The sequence below is a fragment of the Coenobita brevimanus genome, chromosome 110 (assembly GCF_032717465.1).
Source record: "Coenobita brevimanus isolate Jiangsu-jjx chromosome 110, ASM3271746v2, whole genome shotgun sequence".
In the NCBI taxonomy this organism is placed as follows: domain Eukaryota; kingdom Metazoa; phylum Arthropoda; class Malacostraca; order Decapoda; family Coenobitidae; genus Coenobita; species Coenobita brevimanus.
Window position 1 is genome coordinate 12,652,356 of NC_137063.1, and position 22,161 is coordinate 12,674,516.

The 22,161-nt window shown below is 41.7% G+C and overlaps 1 protein-coding gene across 1 annotated transcript in view; it reads left to right on the forward strand.

Moving 5' to 3' along the window:
- LOC145417306 (uncharacterized) overlaps positions 1-20,870 on the forward strand; it is a 564,754-nt gene extending 543,884 nt beyond the window's left edge. The window contains exon 10 of the mRNA XM_080285979.1: positions 20,838-20,870. The gene's annotated coding sequence lies outside the window, so the exon portion shown is untranslated. The remainder of the gene's footprint in view (positions 1-20,837) is intronic.
- Positions 20,871-22,161: the final 1,291 nt, after the last annotated feature.

The window sequence follows — 22,161 nt, forward strand, 5'->3', positions numbered from 1 at the left end:
TAACGCAGGGGCAGCCTAGAGGCCTGCTTTAGGGGTTATTCAGAGTTACCAATATTACTTCTTGAAACAGCTAAGTCTAGCACTGATATGATTGGCAGGAAATCTAGACAATACATTATAAATCTGGTAGTTCCAGGTGAATGTAAATATTCTCCCTTCCCTCCTTACATGTATATTTATTATGAAAATAGATTAGAGGCCTACTTAGGAGATATATAATCAGAGCTACCAATGTTAAATCTTGAAACAGCTTTGTGTAGCACTGATATGATTGGCAGGAAATCTAGACAATACATTATAAATTAGGTAGTTCCAGGTGAATGTAAATATCATTTAGGCTTCTCACTTCTCTCCTTACATGTATATTTATTACGAAAATAGATTATACGGCATATTTCAAGGGGAAAAAAACAGCGAAAATTAGCGAACGAGTGCACGTGAGGTGTTGTCAGGTGATAATTAGCCAATTCCAGGTGTATGGCACTCTCACTTACCTGATTTCTTACTTGTATATATTATTTGGTATAAGAATACGACATAGGGCTTATTTCAATGGATGAAATCAGTGAAAAATTCCAGGGAAGATTTACTTAGCGTAGCATGGCCGGGCAGGTGAGAGCATAGGGTAATGGAGGGGGGGTAGGGAGGGGAGTCAAGAACGGGGAGAAATGGCTAAATTGTCAACAATGGATGGGAGTACAGATGAGATTAGGAGTGCTGACTAGTGTTGGACATTGTCAGTACTGATAGATGATACAAGCCCCCACTGGAAAGCCCGGGTGAATTCAAAATAACACAGAATCACAAAAGCGACGCCCCGCAGTATGATCCCTTGCTCCCAAGCGTCACGAAAGTGACGCCCCGCGGTTAAGGGGTTAAATGCATTATTGTGTACATGTTAACAGTGAGACATACGGTAATGACTTAGTTGTAAAATATGCACACATAAAGAATAAGATATGGATAGCAGTGAACCAAATACAGAAGTACAGTAATTCCTCATTTATCTGGATGTGCAGTATCTGGACCTGTCTGTTATCCAAATACTGGAGCTTGGCTCTATTAAACCATTATCCGAATTTACTTGGTATTATCCGGGTGTAAAAGTCCCCAAGAACTTCGGCCTGCCAGCTGACATGTTCAAACATAACATTCGGTATTGTTGCCCCTGGGCTCGAGCCATGAATGGGAAATAGGCCGTAACTCACAACCAGAGCAAAAATGTCTGTCCGTCGCTGTACTGAATGGTCAATGTCGCCCGCTGGTCCAGTCACTCCCAGTGAACCTGCAGCACCTAAGTAATACGACTGTAACCCACAAGCAGTGTCAAAACATCCATATGCATCATCACCGAATGTCCAAAGTCGTGTGACAACCTCGCTAAGTCTTTCCGAACTGCCATCACCATTAAACACAGACCACAAGCCACGATCACATGTTCGGTGACAACGGCGGTCCGCCTCTCTACCAAACATCCAAAGTTGCCCAGTCACCGGCAGTGGCGTAGCGTGGGGGGGGCCACAGGGGCGATTGCCCTGGGCGCAAAATTCGTAGGGGCACAAAATTTCACAAAAAAATAAAGTAGTGATAATAAATACAAAAAAGCGTGCCCTCCCCCTCGTACAGAAAATCTCCCAGTGTTTGAACATTCTACACAGTTTTTCAACATGACGGGACAAATAAACATTGCCACGTAACATTTACATTATTTTTCTCTTTAATTACAGCCATATTGTCCTTCATGTAATCCTTATCGGTGAATTACATAATGCCTAATACTAGCATGATTTCCTTTTTGAAGATACCGGTACTGTAATGTTTCACAACTTGCATAAAAAATCATAATTATAAAAAGCATAACTTCACCGAGTTACAAGGGCGCATAGATAGCCTCGCTTCTCCTCCCCTACGCACCTCGTCTCCGTGATGTGTGACGCTGATACGTTGCGTAATTTTTAAAATTCACCACGCCTAATGTAATCCTTAAAATGCATATGTGTATAGAAGAGTTTCTACTCAAAATGACATATTCTTTCATCTCTACAAATATTTTCAGAAACTCGTGTTACACGTTGTATTTATGAAACACGCTGTGGCCTCTGTTATTTGTGCATGTGGCAACAGTGCGATCACTAAATTAAGATTTGTCGAAATCTTGAAATACCGTCACCAAGTAATTCATCATTCATTCATTCACTCATCATCCAATTCTACGTTGCCCCATGAGGAGCGTAGGAGCCTGGGGCTAGGCAAGTTTGTCCTGACATTTAAGATGAGAGTGACCAGCCTCACTCATCCCTGAGTGGCATTACATGAGCAGTAAACCCCAACAAGCCCATGGACATAAACCAACACAGGCTCAATCCGACTGGAGCGCCGTAATTACCCACTAAACCACCAGGCGCCAAAATTTGGTTGTATGGTTACTACCCAGCGTAGTAAATGGTTTCCTGGTGTACAGGAAACCATTTGGCTTGTCACTCTTGTAGAGTCATCCACAGGCAGAAGGAAGAGGAAAGAATGAAGGAAAGAAAAACAGAAGAGGAAGTGTGGTCACCCGTAGGCAGACGGATGAGGAAAGAATGAAGGAAAGACAGAAGAGGATGGAAGGAAAGAAGGATGGAGGAGTGGAAAGAGCAGACATCCGAGAGCAGCACTACATCGAGTGAGTGGATGGTAAGTGCCCCCACCTACCACATATCCTGCCAATTTAGTGTTGCAACACCAACGCAGAGTAAAACATGATGCTGTAGCCAGTGTGTGCGTGTGTCAGTAAGAGTTCGATCGTTTATTGCATTTTGTTATTCTGGCGTGTCGACAGGTTAGTTTTTTTGTTTGTTTGTTTTTGCTGTGATAATTGTTTTGCTGATGCTGTAGTCATTTCTTATCTTCATTCTTCTGTTTCAACTATGCAATACTGTATATCTATCTATCTATCTATTGCCAGACGCCTCAATCCCGTAGAGGGTGGCCACAAACAAATCGCCTCCATGTCGCCCTATCCCCCGCCATTTCATTGCCCTGCTCCCAGCTCACACACCCCCTCTCTGATATACCTCTCCACTCCATCCCTTCATCTCATCCTTGGCCTCCTCCTCCTCCTCCCTCTCCCCTGTTCCACCTAACTCACATACAGTACACTCTCCTCGTCAGTCTGTCACTCTTCATCCTCTCCTCATGTCCAAACCACCTCAGTGTGTTTCTCCTAACGCTATATATATATAGTAAACCCTCATTATACGATGGGGTTCCGTTCCTGAAAACCCCATCGTATAGCAATCCATCGTATAGTGAACCTGTTATAACATGTAGTCAATGGGGATACGTTCCCAGACCTGCCTAAACTCGCACATTCACACACCTTAACACTCACATACATGAAATATCCTTATGTTTAAACATGTAAAGTAACACATTAATAATGAATAAAGAGGGGAAAAACATGAAAATAACAGTATACAGTAGTTCTTACTATTACTTAAGTAAATAGGATTGTTGATGTCCCCTCTGAGGCTAAGGGACAGTTAGGGCCTCACAGCCCTCACTCATCACTAGCAGAACTGGCTGACTGGGCAGGGCTGGCTGGCTGCACGGGGCTGGCTGGCTGCACGGGGCTGGCTGATGAGTCTGGACTGGCGGATGAGACTGGGCTAGCTGGCTGGGTGGTGCTGGCTGATGGTGCTGGACCAGTCGATGAGACTGGGCTAGCTGGCTGGGCAGGGCTAGCTAACGAGGCTGGACCGGTGGACAAGTGTGTGTGGTCTAATGCCGACAGTGTGAGGACGTTTTTGTTGCGTTTGCACATTCGCTGTTCATTGAGCCGTGGATGATCCATTGTTGTTGCAAATCGTTCCCATTGTATAGTGGGCATAGGGTACTAAAATTCTGACATTGTATTAGCGAAATATCGTACAATGAGGCATTGTATAATGAGGGCTTACTGTATATATATATATATATATATATATATATACTGTATATTCGATTTTTTAATAGTTTAAACATTTACGAAAGTGAAAAAATTGTTATACAATGAAGTATTTTTATAAAATACATGTGCTTACGGGGTAAGGGGTTCAGTACTGGACTGGTGGAAGGGACTCAGGGAGTGCTGACGGTCCACAGGTTAGAGGACGCAATACTTTCCTTGCCCCAGGCGTTGGCAGCCCACGCTACGCCACTGGTCACCGGGAGTTTTCTTTCTGAATGGCCACCAGGCGTCAAGCAGACCACAAGCCACAAGTAAATGTATGGTAGAAGCGCCCATCCGTCTTGTGACAGAAGGGTGAATATCCTGCCCACAGCCTCTTTTCTCCTCTTCCCATCCCTCCTCCATACCCACCAGGCTCCCCCATCACTCCCGCAGTCCCTCCCCTCCTTCGCGCTGATAGCACTGGCTCTGTCTTTATATCTATTGCCAGACGCCTTAATCACATATGGGGTGGCCATAAACATATCGCCTCCACGTCACCCTGTCCCCCGCCATTTCACTGCCGTACTCCCAGCTCACACCCCTCTCTCTCACATACCTCTCCTCTCCATCCCTCTATCTCATCCTTGGCCCCCCCCCTCCTTCTCTCCCCCTCCACCTCACTCACACGCATTCTCCTTGTCAGTCTCTCGCTCTCCATCCTCTCCACATGGCCAAACCACCTCAGTGTGTTTCTCCTAATGCTTTGTATCACATCCACATCCACACCACAATGCTCCTTCACATCCTCATTTGTCAGTCTGTCTCTCCATGTGACTCCACATGCTCCCCTAAAATAACTCATTTCCACTGCTTTTACTCTTGACTTCTGTCCCTCCAGCAAGGTCCAACCTTCACTTCCATACGTTAGAGTTGGTATTACAATATTGTCATGTAGTAACTTTTTCACTTCCATGCTCGCTTCCCTGTTTCTTATCACTGCTTTCAAGGAACCAGCAACCTTTCTTCCTTATTGTACCCTTTCAAGCACTTCACCCTCCAAACTTCCATCCTTACTCATAACACTACCAAGGTACTTAAACATACTCACATTTTCCATTTCCTCCTCATCCAAACCCATTGTACATTCACTGATTTCATTCTCCCAAAGACCATAACTTTACTCTTCCCTACCTTCACCTTTAGATTCTGTTTCTTACTCTCCCAAACTCATCCACCAAGCCTTGCAGTTCCCCTTCGTCTTGACTTAACAACACAGTATCATCTGCAAACAACAGTACAGGGAGTTTCCAAACACTGCCCTCTCTCACTAGGTCCACCCCAACATCCACTGCCCTACCTTATATCTCTTTTATAACCCAGTCCATATACAGATTGAACATCCATGGAGACATGACACATCACTGTTTCAACCCAACCTTCTTATAGAAAAATTCACTCAGTTCACTATCCACACGCGCTGCAGCCTTATCACCCTCTTACTTACTCCTCACAGCATTCAACAACTTCCCATCTTCTTCATATATTCTTAATACTTTCCACAATCCTTGTCTGTCCACCCTGTCATATGCTTTCTCCAGATCCATGAAGGCCGCACATAACTTCTTTCCCTTCTCTAGAAACTTTTCCACTAAAGATCAAAGAATGAATATCTGATGTACACAACGTCTTCCCTTCCTAAAGCCTCCTTGTTCTTCTCCAAGTAATTCTTCTGTTATTTCCCTAACTCTGTCAATAAGTATCCTACCATATAGTTTTCCTATTACACTAAGAAGACAGATGCCCCTATGATTACCACATACTTCTTTTTTCCCTTTCCCCTTGTACAGGGAATAATTATACCTAACTTCCAATCCTCTGGGACTCTACCTTCCTCCCAGGCCAATCTGCACATCTTCCACATCCATTCTAGTACCATCTCTCCCACATGCTTCAGGATTTCACCACACACTTCATCAATTCCTTGGGCTTTCCCCATTTTGACTTTCTTCATTGCATCCATCCTACTGATTTCTTCTTGTCTTTTTATCTCCCTCCTTCTCCCAGCCATTCCCAAACCACTTATACATCCATCACTTTCATTCTCTGTGTTCAAGAATTCCTTAAAATGTTCTCTCCATCTGCTCAGTTTTCCTTCCTTCTCCACTAGTAATCTACCATTTTTATCTTTCACTCCCTTACTAACTTCATTGCCACCCTGTCTAACTCTCTTTACCTCTTTCCAGAACATTTTCTTACGGTCCACTCAGTTGACATTCAAATTTCTTCCAAATTACTCATCCACTCTCATCTTATTCTCTCTTACTAAGAGTTTCACCTCTCTCTTCTTTTCTATATATAACTCTCTTCCGTCTCTCAGCTTCTTCCACGCCCCTATTTCTCATCCATTCGTTATATGCTTTCTTCTTTTATGCCAGAGCCTGTCTCATCTCGTCATTCCATCATGATGTTCCTTGCACCCCCTTTCATTTTCTCTTCACCCCACACACCACCTCACATTCTGCACATATTTCTTCTTTGAATATCTTGCACACACCTTCCACGTCCCCCATCTGCTCCAGTCCATATTTACCCAGTCGTTCCTCCACTTCTCTTTTATATTCTGCCTTTTTCTCATCCTCTTGTAACCTTTCCACTCTCCTTGTATCTACTCCTTCCTCCTGTCCTTCCCTTCTGTTTCTCCATTTTTCTTGTACCTTGATTCTGACCACCACTTGGCGGTGGTCAGAAAGTCCACTCCCCCAACCTCTATATGCTCTTGCATCCATTACACACCTTCCATCCTTTCATCCACACACACATAATCAGTCATTCCCTTCCTTTCATTCAGTTCACCACTCACCCTTCTCACCACTCACCATGTATACCTGTGGATCATTTTGTGCCTGAAGAGGATATTGACTATCACCAACCCCCTCCTGGCACAAATGTCCACTAAAACACTGCCATTCTCATCTATCTCAGCTGGCACACCCCACTCACCAACTGCTCCATCCACCTTCACATTCCCTACTTTACCATTCATATCACTAATCAAAAACACTCTCTCATTCCTTTCAAACTTTTCCATGCACACATCCACATTTGTCCAGAACTTCTCTCACTCTGCTTGCAGTGACTCGTGAGCTTTTAATTTTTTTTTTTTGCGATTTATTTAAATACTATTGGTCATATTGAAATTCGGAAGTGACCGAGAGGAAGCTCATGAAATTCTGTATCCAGACACATGCTTAGCTCTTGGTAGGTGCTAGCAAAATTTTGCACTTGAATGGTGGGAAGTTTCATGAAGGTAAGTTTTACTTGTGAACACTATTCTCTCTGCATTTCTGTACTTTTACGTGTCAGTTTTCTGTTTTTGTATTAGCTTATCTTATAGTATAAACACCAGCTAAGATGATGGTATACATTTATACCAATATAACCAGTTTCCGGTGGCATATTTGGCAGTGGAATTTTTTGTGTGGCTTGGGAGCACTTATCACTGGTGTCAGATAACTGATTTTCCAACCATCCTGAGGTTTTTTGTGGATGTGTGATTATGCATTATTTCCTTGGTGTTAAACATTAATATGGATATTCCTGTGTTTGTTTTGATGTCTAAATATGGCAGAATGACCTGAAAACAGTGCCAAAGTTAGGAGAGGAACTGTACTTTCCTTTCTCATATCCTTTGACTAATACAAGAAAGCCTTGGTTTAAACACGCTTGTTCTGATGCTGCCTGCAATAAGGAGAGGGCCTATAAAAGGTACCGGAGCCAACCCACCCCTCAATCACATCTTTTTTACGTTTCTGCCCGGAATCGTTCTAAGTCTGTTCTTTGTGCTGCTAAAAATAATTTCATCCATACTAAATGCTCTCAGTTCTCCAACTCGAATTCTTCCAGCTCCTTCTGGCACCTTGCCAGAAACCTTTCTAACAACTTTACCTCATCATCCTTCCCTCATCTTTTCTACTCTGATGGTTCTGTAGCTATTTCTTCTACTGATAAAGCAGATCTCTTTGCTCAGACTTTCTCCTCCAATTCCACCTTAGATGATTCCAGTGCTATTCCTCCATCACTTCCCCCCTCTGACTTCCTCATGGCTGACCTTAAATTTTCTTCAGCTGATGTATTTTCTGCCATCACAGGCCTTAATACTAACAAGGCATATGGGCCTGATAGAGTCCCTCCTGTTGTCCTCAAGAACTGTGCTTCTGTGCTTACATCCTGCCTAGGTAAACTCTTTCGCCTTTGTCAACTAGTACCTCTCCTTCTTGCTGGAAGTTTGCTGTCATTCAGCCAGTCCCAAAGAAGGGTAACCATTCCCAACCCACTAATTACCGTCCAATTGCTTTAACATCCTGTGTCTCAAAAGTTTTTGAGTCAATTCTTAATAGAAAAATTTTAAAGCATCTGTCCTATCACAACCTTCTTTCTGATCGTCAGTATGGGTTCTGTCAGGGACACTCCACTGGCGATCTTATCACCTACCTTTCAGACTCCAAGTCATCCTCCTTTTGGGACTTTGGCGAAAGCTTTGCCATTGCACTTCACATCTCAAAGGCTTTTGATTGAGTCTGGCATAAATCATTTATTTCCAAACTGCCCTCTTACGGATTCTAACCTTTTATCTGTGCCTTCATCTATAGCTTCCTTTCTGGTCGTTCTATAGCCGCTGTTGTAGACAGCCATCATTCTTCTTCAAGATCTGTTAACAGTGGTGTTCCTCAGGGCTCTGTCCTATCACCAACTCTCTTCCTTTTATTCATCAAAGACCTTCTAATCTGTACATCTAACCCTATCCACTCGTACACTGATGACTCCACCCTTCACCTTTCCATTTGGTTCCTGCAACATCCATCTCAGCAATTACTTCAGCAAACAAGGGATGAGGCTATGGCACACATAATGCCTGACTTGGTTCGTATCTTTGACGGGGGTAAAAATAATCCTGTAGTAGTAGTAGTAGTTGTTCCCTAGGCAGACTGGCCGAACAGCTCCGAGTCCATTAGGAAGGCCATGGCCGAGACCGGGCTTTCCCACAGAGCTCTCAAAGAGTGTATGTTGTGTTGTTGGCATAGGTAATTGTGTGCAATTCAGTCTTCCATAATGTGCTGAATAGTATGGGGTGCTGTGTTGCATTGTGGACAGGCATCAGCGACGGAGTCATCCAGCCTCTTCTGGTAGCTTAAGTGGGCTGGATGGTGCCCACATCTCAGCCTGGCCAGGTGGACCCTGTCCTCACGAGGAAGATAGGATTCAGAAGGGTGGATGTCAGGTGGCCGTGCATGCAGCTGTGTGTTGTCTTTAAGTGACTGAATGGAGCGGCGAGTGATCTGAGTGTGGCTATGCTTCTGGAAGCTGGTCTGAGGTGGGCGAGGGGGGAGAGATGACAGTATTTGTGTATGGTATCGTGTGCTGGGTGTTGTTTTGATGTTCCTTGGTGTGGGTGGATGTGCTGCCATGTACTGTAGTGGATGTTGTGGGTTTGTGGAGGCTGCAGCAAGAAACTGGGTGCCTCTCATGTCTAGGTGATCCTTGACTTTGAGGACTTTGGTTTCTTGATGTAGGTGGTCTGTGGGTGTAGTAGCTGTGCAGCCTGTGATTATTTTTAGGGCCTTGTTTTGTATGGTCTGTAGAGTGTTGTAGTGTGTTTTGGTCAGGTTAGAAGCCCAGGCAGGGCTTGCATAATTCATCACTGAACGTATGTATTGTTTGTATACTGTGGTGGTGGTTTCTTTGTTGTGTCTGAATGTTGTACGGGCAAGTGACCTCAAAGCATTGAGTCTTGGTGGTGTTTTATTTTTAATGTTTGTGATGTGTTGTTTAAATGACATTGATGTATTGTATGTTATGCCAAGGATTTTGGGTGTGTGTGTGTGTGTGTGTGGTAGGGGAGTGTTGTTTATGGTGAGGTGTGGGATGTGACTGTGTTCTGCTGTCCAGTTTGTGAGAAGAGTCACTGTAGATTTGGCTGGGGCTATTTTGAGCCTGTTTGTGGTGAACCATTTGTGTAGTGTGTTGAGGTAAGGTTGAATGATGTGTGCAGCTGTGTTTGCATTTTGGTGTGTACATGTAAGTGTTATATCATCTGCATAAGAAGCTCTGTGTATCTGTGGTGTGTGGGGTGTGGGTATGTCGTTCATGTATAGATTAAAGAGTGTAGGGAACAAAACAGATCCTTGGGGGACGCCGTTTGTGAAGTTTCTGATGTTAGAAGACTGACCAGCAAATATTACATGTGTACATCTGCCTGCTAAGTAGTTTGCCAGCCATCTTATTGTGTTATTGTGCATGTTTGTGTTGAGTATTTTGTTTGTGAGGTTGTGGCGGGGGATGGCATCAAAAGCTTTGCTAATGTCTAGTGTGATGAGGAGTGTTCTGTGTGGTGGCCTAGCTGAATTTATGCCATCGAAAACTCTCTGTGTAAGGTCTGTAAGAAGGGTGTTTGTGGAGTGTAGTGGCCTAAAGCCATGTTGTGACTGGGCTAGGGGAATGTGAGGTGTGACTAGTTGTAGTATCAATCATTTAGTGACTTTAGAGGGGATGCAGAGGAGTGTGATGGGGCGATGTGAGGAGGGTAACGTGGGGTCTTTGTTGAATTTAGGGATAGTGATGATACTGCCATGCTTCCAGATGTTGGGTATTATGTTGTGTGAGTAGCTGTAGTTTGATATGTTGGTGAGTGCATATATGCCTTGTGGTCCTAGGTGTTTAAGGTGAATGTTGCTTATATTGTCTGGTCCACAGGCAGATGAGTGCTTGTGGTTGTTAATGATGTGCTTTGTCTGGTTGTAATTGAAAGGTTCGTAGTCTGGGTCTGTGGGGAACTGTCTCTTACGTCTGATGATACGTCGGTCTTCCGGATGGGGGGTTAGATGGCTGACTTATGAAAAGTGATTGATGAGAGTGTTTGCTTGTTGTTTGTTTGATGGTATGGTGTCTGTTGTTGTGATGGCAGCATGTGATTGTGTGGTGTTGCTGTTGGAAAGTGTGATGCTGTTTAGTATTTTGTAGAGTTTGCTGATGTTTGTTTTGTGGTCAAGTGTTTGAAGGTAATTTTTCCAGTTTAGTGTTTGCTGTTCTGATATTTTACTGTTTATCTGAGTTTTGAGTTCTTGTATTTATCCTGTTGTTTTTAATGCATCAAAGACTCAGTTCTTACACCTATCAATCCGTCAAAATCTTCCACAGGTGTACCCACTAATGTTTAATAATATTCAGCTTAATCCTGCATCATCCTTGAACATGCTTGGGGTTTCATTCACTCGGGACTTACCTTGGAAAGATCATATTACATCTTTTGTAAAATCTGCATCCAAGGGATTAGGTGCGCTTAACGGACTCCGTTCCTTCTTTACCCCTGCACAATTGTTGACTCTATTTGCTAGTTTTATCTGCCCCTGTTTAGAGTACAACTCTCATGTGTGGGGAGGCTCCCCACATACAGCTCTTCTCAATAGGGTGGAGTCAAAGGCTTTTCATCTCATCAACACTCCTCTTACTGGCTCCTTTTCAACCTCTGTCTCTTCGCCGCACTGTTGCCTCTTTATCTCTTTTTTATCGCCACTTCAGTGGTCACTGCTCCTCTGAACTGTCTGCTTGCATTCTTCCACCTCTACAACGGGCCGTAGCACCCGTCTAGCAGCAAACTCTCATCTCTTTTCTGTCCAGCTCTCTAATGCAAGAGTTAACCGTTACACCCAGTTCTTCATTTATGCAACAGGTCAGCTCTTGAACCGTCTCCCTCTGTCTGTATGTCCTGCTAGCTATGATCTCCAATCTTTCAAATGCCGTGTGTCTAGGCATCTCGAAACGATCGGACCTTGAATTTGGCTCTCTCTTGTATTTTGTTTCCCTCTTGGAAGGAACAGTTATTGCGGGCTTGTGGCCTTTGGTTCCTTCTTCCCAGCAATAAAAAAAAAAACTTACAGTGGTGTATAGGTAGGGTTTTTTTTTTGGTTTTCATTTTTTTTTTTTTTTTTTTTTTTTTTTTTATAATGTTAAAGTTGGCAGTAAAACACTGCCAAAATTAGGACGGGTACTGTACATCTATCTGTCTATCTATAGCCTGACGCCCAGATCCCGCAAAGGGTGGCCGCAGACAAAACACCTCCAAGTCGCTCAGTCACCCACCATTTTACTGCCCTTCCCCCAACTCACTCACCCTTCCCTCATTTACTGTACACACAGTAGTGTATAGGTAGGGTGTTTTTTTGGTTTTCATTCTTTATTTTTTTCATAGTTTTCTTGGTGTTTAGCATTACTGTGGATATTTCTACTGTATGTGTGTTTTGATGTCTAAATATGGCAGATTGACCTGAAAACAGTGCCAAAAGTAGGAGGGTTACTGTACATACAGTAGTGTATAGGTAGTTGGTTTTTTGGTTTTCAATTTTTTTTTTTTTTTGCATGGCTTTCATGATGTTTAGCAATACTTTGGATAATCCTGTGTGTGTTTTGATGTCTAAATATGCCTGAATGACCAGAAAACATTGCCAAAGTAAGCATAGGTACTGTACAAATTGGATAGATATACAGTAGGTTGGAGTTTGGGGATAGGTAGGGTCTGGGTATAGATGGGATATTGTTCATACATTACCACCACCCAGACATGCTTTTGACTCTGTTACATTGGATAATTGAGGGATTACTGAATAGTAAATAGGGATAGCAAACCACAGTAAAGCTTACCTCCAAAAGTCGGGGTTCTGCATTTAATGGAGAAATATGCCTGAAACAGGTAGCCATACTGACCCCCTCAAACCTGTCAGGCCTGGGGGTGACTTAGTCACTGTCAGAATCGCCCTCCATCAACTCTCAAGGTGGTATAGGAGTGACAGAGGGGCTGGGGAGCATCAGGGATGGTGCTCCATCTTCTCAATTATTTCCAGTTTCTGGGCAAGAGAAAGCCTCACCTCCTTCTTTTCCTGAACCTTAGGCATGGTTCATTAAAGCTTTGGTTCCCTGAAAAAAAAATAAAATAAAATAAAAATAATAAGGTCACAATACCAAGGCAAAACTGCACTCACACGGAGTAGTTGTTTACAGCTCGGGGATCATGTGAAGACTGCATGGGCCGAACGATGTTGCCGAGTCCCCACCACTACCCAGGCAGCTTGGAGGGGACGTGTGGCAACACCACACACCTTCAGTCAGGGGGATGTTTTTGGTATGGCCTGGATGACTTGCTCGATTTATGGGACGTTTCCCAGTAATTAGGTGGTTTTTGGAAAGGAATTTCTTTAACAGAATTATACTCATTTTAATGGAAATTTTCTTTTAAATTGGACAAAAAAATACTGGAAAAAAAACGATTCCATTATATCGGGCTTCCGCTAAACCGATGTTTATTAAATCAAGCATCTGGTGTATTGTATAGATTTATAATAACACGTCTTCTCTCCTGTGAAATTTTCCTTATTTTTCTATTTCACCTAGGCGCATGTTACTCTCCACATGGTAACTTCAGTACTAAGACATCATCTCCCCACTTAACAGCTAGGACATTGTCTTGTCACCACTAGCTCCCTCCTGATCACACTTTCACTCAGTCCCTTTCTTTCATGAGTGAGTGACTTGGTAGGGGTGGAGGTGGCATGGGGCAGGTGGGTGGCAGTTGTGACAAACAAATCAGATGATGTAGAATTGGAACTCACCATTCCTAGCCCTCTTTTGGTGCATGGTAAACTATCAGCACCATCCACTCATCTCCCTTACTTTTGCATGATGTAGTGGTGACAAAAAAAAAAGGGGAGGGGAGGGTCACTTCAGACTGTGGCAGGAAAAGCAAAGTGGTTAGACTGTAGTACCAATTGAACAGGGCAGTACTTCCGAGGTGGATGAAAAGCTAATGACACGGAGAGTTAGAGCTCCTGTTTCATCAGCCCTCTGGACTAGCTTCAGACCATCCCCCTTTGCTTTCACTGTTTGAGTAACACAGAGAGTAGGCCAGCATACTCTCCTGTATGATTTTCTATACCATTCATCATCAAACTACACGCATATTACACACCACACTTCCTATTCTAAATACAGAAAAAAATGTCATCTCAACACCCAACCCCGGGTCTGGGGAGGGGGGAGGGACCGGTACTAAAAGCACCCCACCATTTGCCCCTCTCCCAGTGACAGATGGCCTAGTGAGATGCATGGAACCACTGTCAGATGCACTCCTTGTCCAGTTCTGCAACATGGTCTTTCCTCTGATCATCTCTTTGTTGAACACCACCTCTCTTCCTCTAAACGTTACCCTCTCTTTTCACTGAGACTCAGTTGTCTGAGGTGACTGATACCAAATCCTTCTCTGTATCCTCCTGCTTTCTCACTTCAAAGCCAAAGGTGGCTGTTTCTATATGTATGCAACAACATATCTTGCCCTCGTGTTCCTGAACTTCAGCCATCTGAATCCTCTGCTCCATGACTTTGTTATCCTGTCATTCTCTGACTAAATATACCTGTATTGCATACCTGTCCCCAGATTCTGCTGACTGAAAAATTCATTGATTATCTTACTTCTAAGATGAAACACATCCTATCAATTTCTCCATTCTCTGAAATGTCCATTTTAGATTATTTCAGTGTTCACCGCCACCTTTAGCTCTTCTCCTTTCGCTGATCTACCTGATGAAGAACCCTACGTCTTTTCTATTGTTAATGACCTAGAGCAGCTTGTACAGCACCCTGCCCATATCTGTGATAGCCTTGGAGAGAGTTCCAACATACTTGACCTCTTCCATGCAACTAATCCTTGCTTATGCTGTTTACCTTTTCTCGCGGTTAAGCCTCTCTGCTCACAACTTTGTCACCTTAACCTGTACTATTACTCCAGGATGGCCTGTGGACTCTCCCAAGAAGTGACAGTTATGGCACTTTGGAGCTGCTGATTGGGAGGCCCTCAAGCAGTACATCTTTGATATTACCTGGAATGATGAATTATTTCTTCCGTGGCTGAGAGCCATCTGGGTGTGCCTCACGCATTACAGAGGTTATTCTTTCGGGCATGGAAGCACACATTACTTTCTCTCACACTGGTCTATAATTCAGGGGTTCTTCCTTGTTCCCTCCCTTATAAATTGGTACCATATTGGCCCTCTTCCATTCCCGTGGCACTTTCCTTTCTTCCAGGGAACATACAATTAAACCGTGAATCTTATCTGCCATTTGTTTCTGCATTCCTGTAGTATTCGATTAGAGATCCTACCTGGCCCTGGGGCCTTCCTCACATCTTGAGTTTCCACTAATTTGTATACTTCTTGCACTTCAACTTTTACATCTTTTAGCACTACATTTCTAGTCACTCCCTCCTCATCCACAAAATCACTTTCTTTTGTGAAGACTGATTGGAAGCATTTGGTCATTATTTCAGCTTGCATTATCACAACTTTATAGGCATTTCCTTTTACTTTCAGCTTATTGATTCCTTCCTTTTGTTTCAGTTTGCCTTTAACAAACCTGTAAAAAAATTTAGGTTCTTTCTTACATTGGTTGACCAAACCTTTTTTGAAGTTTCTTCCTTGCTCTGTACGTATTCTTGTATATTCATTACTAGTTCTTTTATATACTTCCTTTGTTCCGTTATTACTTCTCTTTCTCCATTTGTTCCATGCCTTATCCCTTTTATTTTATTGCTATCATACACCTTTTGTTGAACCAGTCATCTCTCCAGTTCTCTTTCCCACTGACTTTTGGCACACACTTTTCCACACCCTTATTACAGAAGTCTAGAAAAATATCCCACTTCTTCTGTATTTGTCTTGTTTTCCAGACTTCTTGCAAAGCCGTTTCTTCAAAAAATTTTCTCGGTCCTGTGAAGTTTGCTTTCCCAAAGTACTATCTTCGATGCCTGTATAGCTCATTGCTTGTCTCCCCATTTCCTTCTATCCTGTAGGACACAGAACTTTCAGAGATTGAGTTGCATCAGGTTCTTTGGTTAGAATTAAATCTAGTCTTCCTGGTATGTCATCACCTCTAAATCTTGTCTCTTCTTTGACCCTCTGGGTCCTTACATTATCCATCGCTATATTTAATAGTACAGTATACTGCCCCACGAATCTTCACTGCTTCTTGAATCCCACTCCCCCCAGTTTACCTCTTTACAATTGAAGTCATCCATCAGGATTATGTTGTTGCTTTTCTCAGTCACTTTCTGTAGAAATCTAACCATTTCCGACAACATCTGATATTTCTCCTCATTCCATGCCCATGTCTTGGGGGGGACATAAGCTACTGTGATGTCCCTCTTGCCTTTCCCTCTGGTTTCTATTACCATGTTTATCGCTTCAGCCATACCTTCTCTCAGTTCCTCACTATCTACATTTAGGCTGTTTTTCACTGTATCATCACTTCTGCCGTTTTTTTCTTTTCTGTCTCTTCTCCATGCTTTATATTTCCCATCTCACGTTTAGATTTCAGTATTCTCCCTTAGCTTGATCTCTATGAAGCACATAATGTCTGGCTCATGTACCCTCAAGAAATCATCCATTTTTAGCCATGCGGAGGTTAGACCATCTGCATTAGCATATTCTACTTTTAATCTTTTTGCATTTTTATTCAGCCCTTCTCTCTCCCTCTCTCCTTTGGTACCACTTCCTCAATTTCTGATCCCTAACCCTCTAGTAGAACTCTGTCTTCACTTCCTCTGTTCTTTGGTCATTTTTTCCCTTCACTTCCTTAACATGTTCCTTTGTTTTAGCCCTCTCTTCCTCTTTTGCATAGCTCCTTATCCAGATAATTTTTAATCCTTCCTTATCTGCTAATTTCCAAGTCATGTTTTGTCTGCAGCCACCCTTTGCGGGATTAGGGCATCGGGCTATAGATAGAAAGATAGATGGATGTTGATTATTTCATTTACTGTGACCTGAGATTGAAATTTTACTTTGAGTGGTCCTGCCCCTCTCTCCACATATTTTCCCAGCCATGATTGTGATTACACTGAAGGGTAGTCGGTCAGAGGTGTATTGTTGAATTATTATACATGACCTCTGTTGATCTCTGTTGAATTATCATGTGACGTATGTGGCCTCCGTAAGTCCAGCAAAATGGTTCATCTGGCAAGGCTTTGAAACCACGGATGCCAGAAAATCATCGTTGTACCTATACTTAGTATGAACCCACACAGAATTGAATTATAACTGTGAACATATATAATTGTATTTGGCATCCACTGAATAATATTTAATGTAAATGTAGCCTGGGGCAGTGAGGGACTCTCAAGTGTTGTCTGTTACCTAGCTGGTGAGCCCTAACTTGGTCCTAGACCTGAAAAAGCAACATAACTACTGTGACTATTCTATATGTCTGGATAAATTTACAGGAGTTAGCAACATTATAGACCATTAAAGTCACTAAAATACTCGTTGATAAAAAATATCACACCCATGAATGAATACTTTTGACTGGCTATTTTGCATATGCATACATTGGGCTTCCATCCGGCAATCCCTTACACACAGTCATTTCTTTGTGTTACTGATGAGTTCAGTGCAATTGGCTTTCATATCTACACTATCAGTGTGTATGTGTTGATTGCCAGATGCCTTAATCTCATACGGGGTAGCACAAACAAATCGCCTCCACGTCGCCCTGTCCCCTGCCATTTCACTGCCCTGCTTCCAATTCACACCCCCCTCTCTCACACTCATATTGTCTTTTTGAGTAAAAATAGCACTTTCTTGAAGCTTGTTATAGCCTTAGTTTTCTGAAATTTAATATTTGCCAAATACCACCACTTGACATCTGTTTCCATATGTCATAGGCGACCTTCTTCATTGTGGGATAAAACATAGCTCACTTTTCGCTGGTTCTCGGTGAAGGCGGATATGCATACTGTTAAGAAGCAAGCTTTGCCAGCTAGGTAGCCGAGATTTTTCTCGACGTTTCCTGATGTTTACGGTAGCTAGTTCCGGTATGAGTCAGGTGCCAGTTTGCCCGCTGTTTGTGAGCTTAGTTATTTTTAAGTTGTACATTAATTTTTGTTCTCTTTATAATGTTTTATTTAAGTGATTGCTCGTTAAATTATGTAATTTAAGTTCGTATGGTAAATGATTTAGTGTTATGTAATGTAAGACAACTTTGGCATGTTTTGATATCTCCGAGTTGGCAACTGTTGTTCTCATAGAATGTAGAAGTTTCTCGAACAATTCAAGCTTATAAAGGGATGGATAAGAGACTAGAAAAAGGTTTAGTCGATTTTCAGTTCAGATTGAGTGTAGTGCAGTGTCAGGCAGTGAAGTTTGTGTATTTTAAGTACATGTGTGATAACAGTGAAGTGTTGTCAGGCACTAAGTGTAATAATGGTGAAGTGTTGTCAAGCATTAAGTGTAACAGCAATTAGTAAAGTTCGTATAGCTCCAGTGCTTGTAAGAATAGTGAAGTGAAGTTGGCAAGCATTAAGTGTAATTATTTTGAAAAAAGACGGTGAACTTTAAGAAGCCAGTGTTTATTTTTGCCTCAGCTGATCTTGTGTGCTGTACACCGAAGACCACAGGAAGAACAACTCACTGGGCAACGTCTTTTCAATACTGTACTACAGCTGTTAGAGCCTGTGGCAGTATGTGACGGGGACGTAACAATACGGTTCATTTACTAGACCATTGTGGCAATTAACCAAGATTTTGAAGTCCAGTCTTTGCATGATTCATATGATGTACCTTGATTTATAAAATGAGGGAAGAAAAAAAAACAATTACATGTTAGCCTAGAGGGTGTGCTGCTACATGAGTGTGAGTAAATTATTTCCATCATTCTTAGGACGCAAATCATTTTATTCCTTATTCCAACGACTTTGTTCAGCTCAGGGGAAACTGAACTGGATAATGATACAGCGTCATTAATCCCTTTCAGTATGAGTATTCTAAATGTTAAAATCGTTTGGCAGCAAGAATAAAACTATGTTTATCATCGGACTGAAAAAGCTAGGCTTTTGACTTCACTTTCTCATTCAGAGACTCAGAGGCTTACCTGATCATCATTTGGTATGTGTTTTAAGACTTATTTTACCATCCCTTCCAAAAATTGAAGGAACATGGGTGATTCTAGATGGCACTGGAGAGTTGGTACGACTTCTGTCTGTATTTCACTTTAATATCCTCTTGTACGTTAGATGATGCAAACTGTTGATATTAAATTATACAGTACATACATACTGTTTCTTCAGTTTTCATATTTTAAACATTAAAGTGGCAGTTTTTTCTTAGATGTCTATTAAATGCCAAGGTATTATACAATTAAAGCCTGGCTAGGTAGGCTAATGTAATTTTGTCATAAATACAAATCAAAGGGTAGCCTAGTGTCAGAGTTATAACACTATACCTCATACCAATTAATCTGGCCAGACATGTATGGCAACACTGTTCCCGCCGAGATTCTGATTGGCTGGAGGGATTTGTTCAATTTCGTTGTTGCTTAAACCAATACTCTCTTTATTATCAGATGTGATACTGAGTTTGTCGACAATACAATCATCAAAAGCAATAAGAAATCTGTTATATCCTTAACAACAATGAAATTGTCATAGGAAGATAGAGATATGAGTCAACAAAGTATTATAAGAGTCCAAGCCAAGGTCAGCATTCGAACAGTTCCTTTATGTCTCCAACACTCCCTAATGAAACAGAAAATTAAGGACACCTGCTTAATCTAAGCGTTGGTATTACACACATTTAAGGTTTAAGATCAGTCCGCATCCTTGAATCGTGCCACAACTCTGAATAATTAAAAATTCTAATGAAAAGACGAGTTCTGAGGGGAGGGAGGTTTGAAAAAATTGTGAAAATCAAAGTAGGCTAAAGGAATACTTTTTCATTATATCTCCTCTATTATCACAGTACGGACTGATCTTGAAATTTAATTGTGTTACACCAATGCTTAGATTAAGTAGGTGTCTGTAATTTTCTGTTATATTAGGAAGTGTCAGAGACATAAAGGAATTGTTTGAATGCTGACCTTGGCGTGGTTTATTATAATATTTTTTTGACTCATATCTATCTTCCTATGAAAATTTCATTGTTGTTAAGTATATAATGGATTTCTTATCACTTCTGATGATTGCACTGTTGACCAACTCAGTATCACATCTAATAATAAAGATAGTATTGGTTTAAGCAACAATGAAAATGAATGAACACCTTCAGCCAATCAGAATCTTGGCGGGAACAGTGTTCCTGTACATGTCTGGCCAGATTAATTGGTATGAGGTATAGTAATGAAAGTAAGTACAGTAGGCATTTTTTTTCTTTTTACCGGACAGTACACACCGTTAATTCCCTTTGTACATCAACTGATAGAAAAAAAGATAAATTCTCTCTCTCTCTCCAGTGAGTGAGTTTTGAATCTTGACGTTACTATGATAGGAGATTGATAATAAAGAAGGCTGATAAGCAGTTCCTGATTTAATTTGGCAGCCTCTGAATTTGAGTTAATGCATTTAATCCCTTTAATTCAATATAGTTCATTCTCAAACATTAACACAGGACTGACGAAACGAGCACTGCTCTTTGATAAATAAATGTAGTCCGTGTAGTTGTGAAAGCCAGACACTCCAGTATCAAGTCTACGATCATAAATTCTAAAATTATGAAAATAAAGGAGATCATTCTTATTGGTTATGATTTTTTGAGTAATAGTAATTTCAGTAGCATACGCCATTACTATATCTCACCGTTAGACACTGGAGTAGAAATAATCCATGGCTATTACAATAATGGCAACCAGCAAAAGACAAGTGTAGGACTGAGTTTGGAATGACTTAGCACTCTGAAAGTCCCCCATTAGAATCTCCATCATGAACGTCGGCCATATCACACTGTCAGCTGTATTGTCATCCTTCCCTCATTTAGTTTGACCTATTGAAGGTTTACTGTAATGTTTCTTATTTTAAACCATTTAGAGTCTGGTTATGCATTGACTGTATTTTCTTTTCCAGGTATGTGATTTGGTGGAAGCGTGTGGCAGTGTTTCAGATGGACACTGCTGATTCCCAGGTGTCGGAGGTGGGCTTCCAGAATAATTTGATCATCATGGGACTGTTTGCAGCCCTTCCCACTACTGAATTGCTGCGCTCTTACATATCAGTGGGTAGCTGTGTAATATATATATTTATTTTTTTTATGTACTGTACTTCATTATGGCACTTCAGTAAAAGAAGGTTCAGCTTTTGGCATTCTTTCCACTCAATTGTTCAGTGAGAATGAAGGATTCATCTTCATACAACCATAGGACAGGGAGAGCAGCTCCACTGCATGTTAAGTTTAATTGAAAAAATTCTCAGTTGTGCTCGGTATAATGATTGCAGATTGTAGCTGTAAACCAAAGCTGGAACTGCCCACTAGTTTGCACATTTTTGCCTCTCTCTTTCATAGCCTAATACCACACCTATCCAAGTCATCATGTCATCCTGTTAACACCTCACTACTGTTAGTGTTATCTACCCACAGTTCCAATAGTGTACTGTAATGCTGAAATTGCCCCTTAAATCTAATACTGTTTTACTTTCACAAAGGTTTATTTACTATGTGTGAGATACGTGTTACTGTATGTCACATTCAAATTTTTATCTGTGGTTATTGTCATATAATAAACACCTCCCCATTTCTACAGATGTTGATGAATCAAGGGGTGGAGGATCAGTGCTTTTTCAATTACCGCTGCCTGGTTGCGTTGGGAAAACTTCCTGACTTTGCTCGTGTCTTCACCAACATTGGATATGTTTCTGTTGGAGTAGCTTGTGTTTTCATCATTAGGAGACACCAGCAACTTACTCAAGTTATTCTTAAGAAGTACACTGCCATGGATGTGAGTTGCTTGTTTCTGTTCATTTATACATACAGGTAAGCCCTTAATTCACGCAAGGGTTACGTTCCCAGACCCTTCGCGTATGTGGTAAATTTGCGTATACATTCTGCCCTTCAGTGCACATAATTACGCATGTCTACTAAGTATATTACATCTGAATAATACTGTTTATGCATTACATACACCTTATAAACTAGCATAAAGTATGAAAAACAACAAAAATATAAGAAATTTAACACTGAAACCTGACAAGCACAAGTGTAGGTGGAGACACTTCAGCAGTCTGGTGCACAAACCCTCACTGCCTCCCATATGCTACATTCTGCCTTTTTTATTGTCCAAACAGTTGACTCATTCACCCCAAACATACATTTCCAAATCAGTTCACAGGCGTAGGTGAAGACACTTTAGCACAGTCTGGTGCACTAGCCCTCACTGACTCTCATATGCTATGT